At 49.1% G+C, this 12,252-nt stretch overlaps 4 non-coding genes across 4 annotated transcripts; 1 reads left to right on the top strand and 3 right to left on the bottom strand.

Annotated features, from left to right (window-relative positions):
- Positions 1–2,400: 2,400 nt before the first annotated feature.
- On the bottom strand, positions 2,401–2,472 carry Trnap-agg (transfer RNA proline (anticodon AGG)). Its single transcript has one exon. It is a non-coding gene; the product is annotated as a tRNA-Pro (tRNA).
- A 989-nt stretch (positions 2,473–3,461) lies between these two features.
- Positions 3,462–3,533, bottom strand: Trnap-ugg (transfer RNA proline (anticodon UGG)). The gene has a single exon. It is a non-coding gene; the product is annotated as a tRNA-Pro (tRNA).
- A 1,223-nt stretch (positions 3,534–4,756) lies between these two features.
- Positions 4,757–4,828, top strand: Trnap-cgg (transfer RNA proline (anticodon CGG)). The gene has a single exon. It is a non-coding gene; the product is annotated as a tRNA-Pro (tRNA).
- Positions 4,829–4,937: 109 nt separating this feature from the next.
- Trnak-cuu (transfer RNA lysine (anticodon CUU)) lies at positions 4,938–5,010 on the bottom strand. The gene has a single exon. It is a non-coding gene; the product is annotated as a tRNA-Lys (tRNA).
- Between the last annotated feature and the right edge of the window lie 7,242 nt (positions 5,011–12,252).

Here is a 12,252-nt window from a genome sequence, read left to right on the forward strand (position 1 = left end):
CTCAAATACACAAATTCACATCAGTTCTGGCTCACGGTATATTTTCAAACCCTACAGTCGAACAAGCAAAGGCCGCACTCTCAGTAGCATCTCCACAGGATAGAATGAAAGGAGCCAAGACTTGGCAGATGCTGGGTGGCACTCGAGAGCCCAGGAAGGCTACAGGAAACCAGGGGAAGAAAGTGTCACCAAGAGGAAAGTCCCTGCCACCAGCTACAAACACCAGTACCCTTAAGCCTGGGTCCAGGGTCCAGCTTCCCTCTCCAAGAAACTGCAGATCCCAGAACCAGGGCTGTGCTGGCACATACTTTTAATTCTAGCACTTGGTAGGCATGAGTTCAAGGCCAGCCTGGTCCAGGACAGCCAGGAAAAAGGAAAAAAGAAAAGGGGAAAAATAAAATAAAATAATAAAAAATAAAAGGGGGTTGGGGGCTTCATAGAAAAACCCTGTCTTTAAAAACCAAAATAAATAAACAAGAGAGAGAGAGAGAGGGCCCAGGGGTCCCGCTCAAACTATGGCACCAGCCAAGGACAATACAGGCCGTAAACTTCCAACCCCTACCCAAATCTAGCCAATGGATAGGACATTCTCCACAGTTGAGTGGAGAGTGGGGACTGACTTTCACACGTACTCTGGTGCCCCATATTTGACCATGTCCCCTGAATGGGGAGACCTGGTGGCACTCAGAGGAAGGATAGCAGGCTACCAAGAAGAGACTTGATACCCTATGAGCATATACAGGGGGAGGAGGTCCCCCTCAGTCACAGTCATAGGGGAGGGGAGTAAGGGAAAAATGGGAGGGAGGGAGGAATGGGAGGATACAAGGGAGGGGATAACCATTGAGATGTAATATGAATAAATTAATAAAATAAAATTAAAAAATAAAATTAAATAAAATAAGAGAGAGAGATAAGGAGAGAGAACAAAGAGAAAAAAATGACAGTGTGGGTGAAGACGTTTAGCGTAGGGTACCAGCAAGAGGGGGGCCTCTGCTACCACCTACAATCACCAATAATCCCGCCACTGCTGCTCAAGCTTGGCCTTTCTCGCTAGGAACTCCAGGAAACAAAGGCTGCTGGGAGTGGGGGGTTGGGACTGGGGGGTAGGGGGGTGGGGGGGTGGAGGAGTCCAGAGTTAACCTTTTAATGGTTAGCCTTTTAAGATTGGGCTTATACATACATACATACATACATACATACATACATACATACATGCATACATGCATACGGAACACCTCCTCAGTGCCTCAAACTAACACCGACAGAAGTAGTTTGAAAAGTGCAGGGCTGTGCCTGAACTGTAACAGTTTGAGAACTGCGGAGAGCCTGCGGGCTTGTAAAACTGTACCTTTCTACAGCCAGGGACTTGACAACGTAGCTGAACACTTAGATTCAGTCTCTAGTACTAGGTGGGAAAATGGTCTTGGTGTCCAGGGCCCAGGCCTCATGGGTGAACTGAGAGCTCTGGATATCATCTAGAGAAGAAAAAGACATGATATGATTTTTTAATTATTTTATTTTATTTTACCTATTTACTTAACAGATAAAGCCTCACTACGTAGCTCTGGCTGGCCTAGAACTCACTACGTAAACCAGGCTGGCCTCAAGTTTGTACCTCTACCTCCCTTGTGCTGGTATTAAAAGGGTGCACCTCTATGCCCAGCTGATTAATTGATTTTATTTTTAATTCTTCTGATTATGTTTATTTGTGTGAGTGGAGGCGAGAGGACAGCTTGTGTTATAGTAGGGTTCTTTCCTTCTGTCATGTCGTCCCGGGTGATCGGGCTTGGCAGCAGGCGCTTTTAGCCACAGAAGCATCTCTCTAGCTTCAGAATGGGTTGTTTGTTTATTTGTTTGTTTGTTTTGAAATAAGATCAATTCATCCAGGATTTGAATCCCGCCACTATATAACACTTCTGGTTATATAGTAAGTGTGACTGAGGGCACCGGTATAAATCAGTTTTGCAGAAGCTTAAATTTCCCATCCAGGCATCTGTGGACTGGAAGGACTGCCTCTCCATCTATGACCTGAGACCTGGGCAGAGATTGGTGTTGCTGGCACGGGTTTTTTGTTTGGTTGGTTGGTTTTGGTTTTTCGAGACAGGGTCTCTCTGTATAGCCTTGGCTGTCCTAGATTCATTTTGTAGACCAGGCTGGCCTTGAACTCACAGCGATCCGCCTGCGCAGGCACATGTTTTAATAGTCTTTCTGACTAAAGGCTGGACTTAAGGCGTTAAGTGAAGCGCCCTTCCAACCAGCCAGGGTGACCTGCTGCAAAAGAGTTTGGGCCTTTTAAATAACTGCCTTCTATAAAAGCCAGGGGTTAAGTCTAGGTCTCTTGACCATTGTATATGAAAGTTTGAGAAACGAAATAAGTTGTTTGCAAAAGTTAACCTGTACGGGCTCGTCCGGGATTTGAACCCGGGACCTCTCGCACCCTAAGCGAGAATCATACCCCTAGACCAACGAGCCACAGCAGTTTCTCTGGTAGTTTCACTTTATGGTGGTGGTTGAAATAGACGCGGGCCCTGCGAGGGAGAAGAGTTAAGGTTTCAGATATTTCTGAAAAGGTAAATTCCGAGATCGTGTACGCCAAAATAATTCATACAAAGGCAGGAACACCCCCAAGTCCCACAAACCGGGGTCTCCGCGGTCTTGGCGTTGGCGTCCGCCCACGCGGCAGCTCTCTGTCTAGACACCCGCAGATCGGATGAAGTAAGGAGACGGCTGTGTGGACCGACCTCCTCTCCTTGGCCACGCAGCAGCGCGAGGGCGCAGTCATGTCAGCTGAGTGCCTGCATTCCACCTGCCCATCCGGGCCAAAATCAAGAAAAGGGTCCCCAGGCGGGTGTAGTGGCTGGCTCACGCCTTTAATCTTCGAGGCCATCCATCCTGGTCCACATAACGAGTTCCAGGACAGAGTTACGTAGGACTCTTTCGCAAGAGAAAGAGAGAAAGAAAGAGAAGGGGGGGGGGGGGGGGGCGGGGGTGGGGTAGGAAGAAAGAAGAGACTTTGACTTCGGGGTGATAACTACACGATCTATCACAGGATCTCGGGTCCTAGAAAAAAAAGTAGGTGCAGATGCGTCAGGCCACCAACGTCTCCCCTCTCCGTTGCAGTGTTCTCTCTCATCAGACGGAGGAAGCTGTTTTTGAGAAACCCGGGCCGTGCGCAGGGCGAGGAAATGGACGTCCAGGCCTAGCCCACCCTCGATTAACCTCAGAGAGCACAGCGAATCTGGGTTGAAAGTATACCCTCTTCCCTCTCCCCAAAGCCTCGCCCTCACTGTCGCTCGCCCTAACAGTTGTGATGTTCCTTTGGTCTAGGCGTCCCAATGAAGTCCGCGGTTTTCCTTCTCTCTCCTCTCAAGCTTTATAGGTCCGCTTCCCGAATCTGCTCCTCCGCCTTTTGCTGATACAGAAAGGAAAGTGCAATCTGTAAAAAAGACCAGAGACACCCTGGGCTCGTCCGGGATTTGAACCCGGGACCTCTCGCACCCAAAGCGAGAATCATACCCCTAGACCAACGAGCCAGTGCACACAGGTTTTCCCCCCTCCCTCCTCTCCAAATGAGGTGAAGCTGCTGTGGCTTATTTTTCTCCAATTCTTAGGTCATCCAGTACCGTAAGAAATCATCGGTTCGCAACCACAGTGGGATTTCCAAAGTAAGCACTAGTTCCGCGACGCAAACCAAGGAGATAATGGCAGATTTCCCCTTCTCTAGGCGCCTAACTAGCGTAGACTACAGATGGCTTACCTGTCGTTAAAACAGAAGCCGTTCTAGGCAGGATACTGACATTAGAGATCTCAAAGGAAAGTGCAGGCATCCAGTTTTCAAAACGACAAGTACCAATCAAAACAAAATACATAAGTAGCAAACCAAAAGATTTGGCTACATAGATTTAAAGTCCTTAAAATATCTGTGGTTTTAGCCAGGTGAGGTGACAAAAGCCTAAAATCCCTGACTTTGAGACATGGAGTAAGATGAATTAGGAGGAAAAGGTCATCTTTGGCTGCTCGGTGAGTTTGAGGCCAGCCTGAACTACATAAAACCCTTGAAAATATATAGGGGGGGTGTTGTGTATTGTTTTGTTTTTGTTGTTGTTTGGGGGTTGGTTGTTGTTGTTGGTGGTGGTGGTGGTGGTTGGCTTTTGTCATATGGCAAGAAAAAGAATTGGAATCCTAGAAACTGACAGCTATGGGCCATAGCTCTACTTCCTTCATCTTTGGGACGAGCTCTTGATGTAGTGCCTGGCCTAGCCCCCAACGAAGTCACCCTGCTACGGGTGTATAGTCCTGGACTGCTCCTAAAAGGATTAGGCAGGAAATAACCAAGCTTTGGAGTGGAGGGCTGGTAAATTTCAAAACCCAGAACTGCACATCTGTAATCCTAGCACTGTGGGGGCCGAGGCTGGGTTGTACTGAGCTGCGGCAGCGTCCCCCAGTCTCAGGCGCGCGGAGGGACTGTTTGGCCATGTGTTTGGGGAGAGTTTGGGGCGAAGCTTGTTTAACGGCAGTTCCTCGCCGCCTCCCGGCCCTCTAGCCGCAAAATACAGTTTCCACAGCAGTCTCAGCCGTCGGGCAAGGACTTCCCCCTCAACGTGTGGCTTTTTTCCGGACTACAGGCTCCTTTAGAGATGGCTCCGTGGTAGATTGCCAAACTTTTATCCCCACCTCACAACCCGGGCAGGAGCGCGCGCATTTGGGAACGAGCACCGGCCTACAGGGAAGTAGTGAGGACGTTAATCTGTTGTGTGGCTCGTTGGTCTAGGGGTATGATTCTCGCTTCGGGTGCGAGAGGTCCCGGGTTCAAATCCCGGACGAGCCCTGGAGGGGGTCCAGTTTCCCAATGTTTTTGCCAACATTCCCACAGAAGAACAACCATTAAGTTGGAGAACTTTACTCCAAGCTATTCAAGGCCAGCGACAAAACAGCTACGCCCAACGTGGGGCTCGAACCCACGACCCTGAGATTAAGAGTCTCATGCTCTACCGACTGAGCTAGCCGGGCTGCCTAGCAAGCTCCCTGCCAAAGATCAGAGAGACTCTATTGTCCCTTACCTGCTCTGGTGAAATGGTGGGAAAATTCTAAGTGGAAAACAGTAAAAGTACTGGACCTTCGAGCAAAGAACTCAGGCCCAGGGGCCCGGAGAGTACAAGCCGACATGGATGCACTGAGGCTCGGGCCGAGTGACCACTGAGAGACCAGTGTTAGATGCGCCGAGGCCAGAAACCTCCAGATACGCACGCAGGGGCGTTTGCTCTAAAAGGACGCCTCTTCTCCGGGGACAAGAAACTCAAGGGCTACTTTTAGTCAGTGAAGTTCACATGAAGGAGTGTAGGTTAGTGAAAATATGGGAGACAAGGCGTGTACCCCTGAGAGTACCTCTGAGTTTCCGGAGCAAACTCAAAAGGAGCATACATTCAAATTGCCCTGACCACCAATGTCTTTGCTTATGCATAGAAAAATGAGGACCAGTAGGGCACTTGCATTTAAAAAGAAAAATCACTCACTAATTATGATTTTGTAACAGGGCTTTAACAGTACCCAACAGCCGCCTAATATCCCAGGAAGAACTACGGCTCATTTCTCTGTCTCAATTTTACCATCAGTCAATCAAAGTGATCAGGAAGGTGCAGGCACTTGGGCTTTCGAAGCCCGGGTGTCACTCACAAGCAGGGAGGTTCCTCTAGTTAGGACCAGACGCAGGATGCAGCTGTTTTCAGAGCATTGTCCCCTAATGCCAAGTCTGACCGTATAAGTCCCCTGACGGCATCTACTCTGTTCCTACGTTCAGGCAGGCAGGGTCTAGCTCCTGGGTTAGAAGATGGCCCTGCGGTTTGCTAACTGCCTATGGATGGAGGGAGCTTCATAATGTTTAAAATTCCCAGGTGTGCTGGAATGGGGTTTCACATTAGTAACCCCAGTACTTGGGAGTCAGAAAGAGAAGGACAAATTCAAGGACAGTGTGCCCTACATGAGTTCCAGGCCAGCGTAAGCTACAGCGAGACTTGTCTCAATAAATAAATAAATAAATAAATAAATAAATAAATAACTAAATGTGCAAACTCATTTTCAGCTACAGAATGAGTTCAGGGCCAGGACAGACTAGAGGCAAGGGTCTCAAAACAAAACAAAAACAAAAAACAAAACAAAACAAATAGTTTTTGCCCAAAATGCATGTATAGGCCAGGCATGGTGGTGCACACCTTTAGTCCTAGCACTCAAGATGCAGAGGAAGGTGGCTCTCTATGAGTTAGAAGTCACAGTGAGATTTTGTCTCAAAACAAACAAAAATCCATGTCTACATAGAACCTCAGAGAACAAGGGTCTTTGCAGATATAATTAGTAAAGTTGCAATGGGGTCACAGCAAAGCGGAGCAAGCTAATCCAGTGACTGAAATAGACAAGAACACAGTGGAAAGCGACTGCTAGTGTGACAGATCATATGAAAAGCAATACGGATTGCAGACCGGGAGAGACAAGAAAGGGTCCTCCTCGGAGGAGCCTTGAAAAGAAGCCGGGTTTGCAAATAACCTCAAGGAAAGGCTGCGGGCTGCAGAGTGCCAAGAATACCTTTCTACTGTTGTAAGCCACCCAGCTTCTAGTAATGTGTAACAGCAGCTGTAGAAAACTAATCAGTACAGGTAATGTGGTCCCGCGATCCGCGCAATCCCTGGGGTGTCTGCGCGATGCCACACACCAGGCCGGGATGGATGAAACAGAGCCCAGAGGGGGTAGGGTGGGGCCTGCAGGATTCTCGTCAAACTGGGAGTACTGGCGGGGTCGGAGGAGGGGAGACCTTCTCCGAGGATTTTTGTGGTACAGCTTTCTCAGCTCTGAGTTATCCTAATGAAGCAACGGCTCTTTGACCATATTTAGTGAAGTCGCTCGGGCTGATTTATTCGCGGTGGACAAGGACTACAGGAACCTTGGGGAGTGGGAAGAGATTAGGGAGGGCGCATATCACTAGTTGGTGCTGGGATCCTGGCGATGCTCTGTTTGCATCCAGGTGCCAGGTTACACGATGACCTGCGACTACCTTGAGAATTGCCGGGTTGGGGCGTGGGGGCGGGGAAGGAAGTGGGGGGGGGGGGGGGGAGAGGGGAAGGTAGCGGACGCCAGGCTATGTGCCCTGGGGCACTCAGGGAGGATCGATCCTTCTTCTGCCAGTCTCAGGATGAGGTTTTCCGGCTTTGGACAGGTCTCTGACTTCATCTAGTTCCATGACTGTTTTCCCGGTCATCCAGCATACATACCCCACACAGTAGGTGGTTTTGGAGTTTTGTTGCAAATGTTGTAATGGTTTAAGGGATCTGAGTATATATGAGACAAATGAACGTTCCGTTAACCCAATCTTAGAGCATGGTTAAAATCAGTTAATGTTTGATTTTTGTGTTTGTCTTTTGGAGACAAGTTTTTTGTTTATTTGTTTTGGGTGGGGGTGGGGGGGGTTGTTTTGTTGGTTTGTTTGCTTGCTTGCTTGTTTTTTCCAAGACAGGGTTTCTCTGTCCTGGACTTGCTTTGTAGACAGGTTGGCCTGGAACTCACAGTGATCCCCCTGCCTCTGCTTCTGGAGTGCTGGGATTAAAAGTGTGCACCACCACACTCAGCTGGAAACAGGTTTTTTTTTTTTAGGTTTTTGGTTGGTTGGTTGGTTGTTGATTGGTCTGGTTTTTCGAGACAGGCTTTCTCTGTGTAGCCCTGGCTGTCTTGGAACTGGCCCTGTAGACCAGGCTGGCCTCAGAAATCTGCCTGCCTCCCAGGGCTCGGATTAAAGGTGAAGTCACCATGCCCAGCTCAAATCGTTATTAGTGTAGATGATGGTTCTTCGGGTTCTTGTTGTAAGCAAAGACACTGGAGATGGGGGCAATGTGACTCCTGTTACACTCTCCACTGCTGCTCTGGCTGCCTTGGGCAAATGCCTTGTCACTGCAGTCAGCATAACCATCAGGAACCCTCCATGGAAACTTTGAGAAAACTAGCTGCTGACCACAGCTGGTTAGCCTGGGTGTGAAGGAGCAGCCCCAGACAAAGCTGTTCCAAATGGTTTGCATCAGCCTTTCTGCTAGCTCCAGCCTAGGTGAGCTGCTGTAAGCATGTCCACCTGGGCCAGAGGAGATGCGTTCCTGGGATGCCTGGGAGTGGGTCAAAACACAAGCCTTGGTGGCTGTGGTCAGTGCTATAGAGGGAAAGCCATGATTGGTGGAAACAAAGACCTTTATTTGCATATCAGACACCTTTCTATGGCTATGCAGAGTTCATACTCCTGAAAGACAACTTCCTATCCTGCTTCCCCTGGTATTCCAACATCAAGCATAAAACAAGGCATCTCTCGAGTGGTTCTGGTAACTTTTAGTAGAGCAAGTTGAACTGGTAAGGCAAAGAAAAACTCGTATTGCTATTTTTTTTCTTTTTTCTTTTTTTTTTCTTTTTCTGAGACAAGGTCTCTCTGTGTAGCCTTGGCTGTCCTGGGCTCACTTTGTAGACCAGGCGGGCCTCGAACTCACAGCGATCCACCTGCCTCTGCCTCCCGAGTGCTGGGATTAAAGGCGTGCGCCACCACGCCCAGCTTGTAGGTGCTATTTTAAAACTATTTTTATTGGGTTCCTTTATATCTCTTTATCCCTTCTCCACACCAGTCCCTTCCAACACCCCAACGCCAGGTAGGAGAGAAAGAAGGTTGAGGGGTGTAGTTCTCTTTGGCTGTTTTCTGCTGCTTAGGGTCGTCGGGTTCTTTGGGACAATACCAATCTCCACTGTCAGGCAATTCAGCCAGCAATAGCAAACACAACAGCCTCCTCTTCCTCCTCCAACCTCCTCTTCCAAGTGTTCTTCTCACAGTGTGCTCCCCTTCCAACCCCCCTGGGCTCCCAAATTTACATATTTCAACTGGCAAAGACCACACACACACACACACACACACACACACACACCCCGCAGGAGGCAGTTCCCAGCTGACAAAGATCACGAGCCCTCTCACCAGGCTGTTATCAGCTGTGGACAAACTGGCGCAGCCCCCATGTCCCACACCTGGGATGAAAAACACAAACATGTTTCTGTAACCTAACCCAAAACTTCCACAACAAAGACAGCAGTAAGGCAGTTACAGTAATGGTCTTCCAAAAGGAAACTGACAGCAAAGGGAGAAATGGCAGGAGTAGGTGGCAGAGAGCTGAGATTTCAGTGAGAGAGGGGTCCCGGGACTGGTGCCTGGCATGAGGGCTGGAACACTAGAGGTGGCTCCCCGCTGCTGTTACAGGTCCCAGCTGCCAATGTAAGGATGCAAAAGCTACCAAAGGCTGAAACCTGAAGAGCCTGTCCTCACCTACACACAATTTCTGAATAGAGCAAAAGGACCCCAGGCATGTGATTTGAACCTTCTAGCACAGTGAACATAATTGGGTTGTTAGGCTTTTCTTTTTTTCTTCCCACCTCTACTTCGCAAGTACTGGGGTTATAGGCATGCACTGCCACTCCCGGCTACAATTATAGGTGTGCCCTGACACACCCTGTCATGGCCTCCAACTCTCCCGAGGTTCCCCAGCATGAACCAGAATTCCTTGGGAAAGAGAGCTGAGCATCTGTTCTAGAACACTGACGGGGGGTGGGGGGTGGGGGGGCAGCGTGGGCTTCTGTCAACCACCTCTGCTAGTGAAGCAGGCTCCTGAAGGAGGTTCCAGAAAAGCCTCCACATTTCCCAGGCAAGGCAGGTTGTCTGACCCCAAGCCTCACATGAACTTCAAATTTACCACCAGACAGAGCAGAGCGACCGATGCCACATGTTGCTTACTACTCTTTGGGAGTCAAGAACCGGCGGGCCAATACTCCTGCCCTCCCAAGTGTCTCTGGCCTGAGGCAGTGGCGACAGGCAAGGACCCGACGTTCCTTTCTGGCGCAGACCTCAGTTTGAGCACATGAAGACATTGGAATGCTGACCTGGGGAGGAGGCCCAATGGAGTCCCTGATCCAGAGGTTCACAGCTGTGCATCTTGCAGTGACAGCAGCAGAGACACAAAACCACCCTTCCAATTCCTCCACTCCAAGGCTGAGCCTCCTGACCACCCCCACCCCACCCCCACCCCCAAGCCAGGGACACTTTACCAAAACTCAAGAACCGAATGTGGAGATAGAAAAAAAAAAAAGCTGTGGAGTGGCTGTTGCTCAGCTGTGGGTATGGCAGGGGGGGTAGGATTCAAGACTTTGTACAAGCTTTGTTTTGTTTTGTTTTTCAAGACAGGGTTTCTCTGTGTAGCCTTGGCTATCCTGAACTCACATTGTAGACCAGGCTAGCCTCGAACTCACAGCGATCCTCCTGCCTTTGCCTCCTGAGTGCTGGGATTAAAGGTGTGCTCTACAACTGCCTGGCACAAGCTTTTATCTTTTACTTCCCCAGTGGAGAATTGATCTCACATCCCAGGATCCAGCTGAGTCTTGGGTGACCTATGCTGCTACAGGCCCTTGGGTTGCCTTCCTTAGCATGTGAATTTGATTTAGATGTACCATTTGCCTCTTGCCCCTTAAACCAGCCACTAGCTGGCTGGACAAGGACATTGTCCAGAGCCTGTTAGTGTCAGAAACAGAGAGAGACACATCTGGCGTGCCTTTTCACGTGTCAGAACTTATCAAGTAACAAATTCACAATCTAGAGTGGTTTACTTGCCCACAATTTGCCAAGGCATCCTAGTTTGGCTAGATACCTGGTTACTGACAATCACGTGTCCTGTTGATACCAATCTTACTAATTAATATTAACTCTGAGATCACACATTACATTTCTCACTGTGTGTGTGTGTGTGTGTGTGTGTGTGTGTGTCTAGCTGGCTGGCTGGCTGGCTGTCAAGTGGCTTCAGAGTACAGAAAGGCTGTCCCAAAGTCAGAGATAGAGAGCTGATGTACTGGCAGGAGTCTGTAATAGACAGATACATATATCCTAATGAACAACAGCTCAGTGTTGTGCAGGCTGAGACAGCAGGTACAGGCACAGGTGACCGGCTATTTGGAAAGGTACTTTGAAACTGACTGCATGAAGCAGGCAGCAGAAACGGCACCGGAGCCGTGGTCTGGGGACAGAGGTCTTCTGTTGTGCCAATTTCCCTGGATAAGATTCCTAATAAGTGGAGGGTTGGGCTGACTAGTCACTATGTCTACCACACTTCAGTCTTAGGGCACTCCTTTGAAGAGTTTCATCTGGAGTGAGTGATATGACTGAGTACACCTGCAGGGTCATCATCTATCAGTAGAGTACACCAGAATCCATCCTCAGTCAGCGCCCTTGTGCTGGCAGGTGGCCCTTGTTCACTTGTATAAACAACATATAACATTTATGTTCAAAATGGCCCAACTCAGGTCAAAGATGGTGCTTTAGAAAAATGGAGTCATTCAGCCGGGCGGTGGTGGTGCACGCCTTTAATCCCAGCACTCGGGAGGCAGAGGCAGAGGCAGGTGGATTGCTGTGAGTTCAAGGCCAGCCTGATCTACAGAGCGAGTCCAGGACAGCCAAGGTACACAGAGAAACCCTGTCTCGGGGGGGAAAAAAAAAGCCATACAAGGCTAGACATAGCCTGAACATTGATATTTCATACTATATATAACCTGAGCAGGCCCAGCCCGTTCTCAGGAATACTCCTCTGTGTCTGAGTTGGAGCCCCAGATTGAGGAGCTTGTGGGTAGGACCTTGACTCTAGATAGTCTCCACACTTCTCTGGGCTCCTACGCTGCTATTATGTGATGCGATAGCCAGGCACAGTGTCGGCAGAGAAGTGGCTCTTCCCAGGCCAGCACGTGCTGCACGAGGCACCTCGAGCCCAGAAGTATAACCTGGTGAGTTTAACATAAGTCTAAGTGTCTGCTTGATCAGGCCACCCTCCCCCATTACCTGCTAGGCACAGGGTCCACAAGGAAGGCTCCAGCTCAGTGTTGGGTCTTGTCTATATGTTTCTAGATCAGTGTGGTGTTCCACCTCCTCGCTGGCATGGCCCTGCAGTCCCTACTATGTCACCTCAAAGCTAGTGAGCTAAAGACATGGAAATTCCTAACGCTGGTCACTGTTGATGACATGACTGAGGTAATGCCATCTTGTTCTGACTCTCTTATGTGCTTGCCTAAATAGTCCTCTGCCTTCTCCCCACCTCAATGGTCACACCTGCCCTGGCAACACATTTGAGATTTCCATTGCATTGACCATGATCCAGATGTATTAACCAAAATAATTAAAGTTAACTAAAATAACCAAAAAAACACATAAGTAAA

Source organism: Acomys russatus, chromosome 25 (assembly GCF_903995435.1).
Source record: "Acomys russatus chromosome 25, mAcoRus1.1, whole genome shotgun sequence".
Taxonomy (NCBI): domain Eukaryota; kingdom Metazoa; phylum Chordata; class Mammalia; order Rodentia; family Muridae; genus Acomys; species Acomys russatus.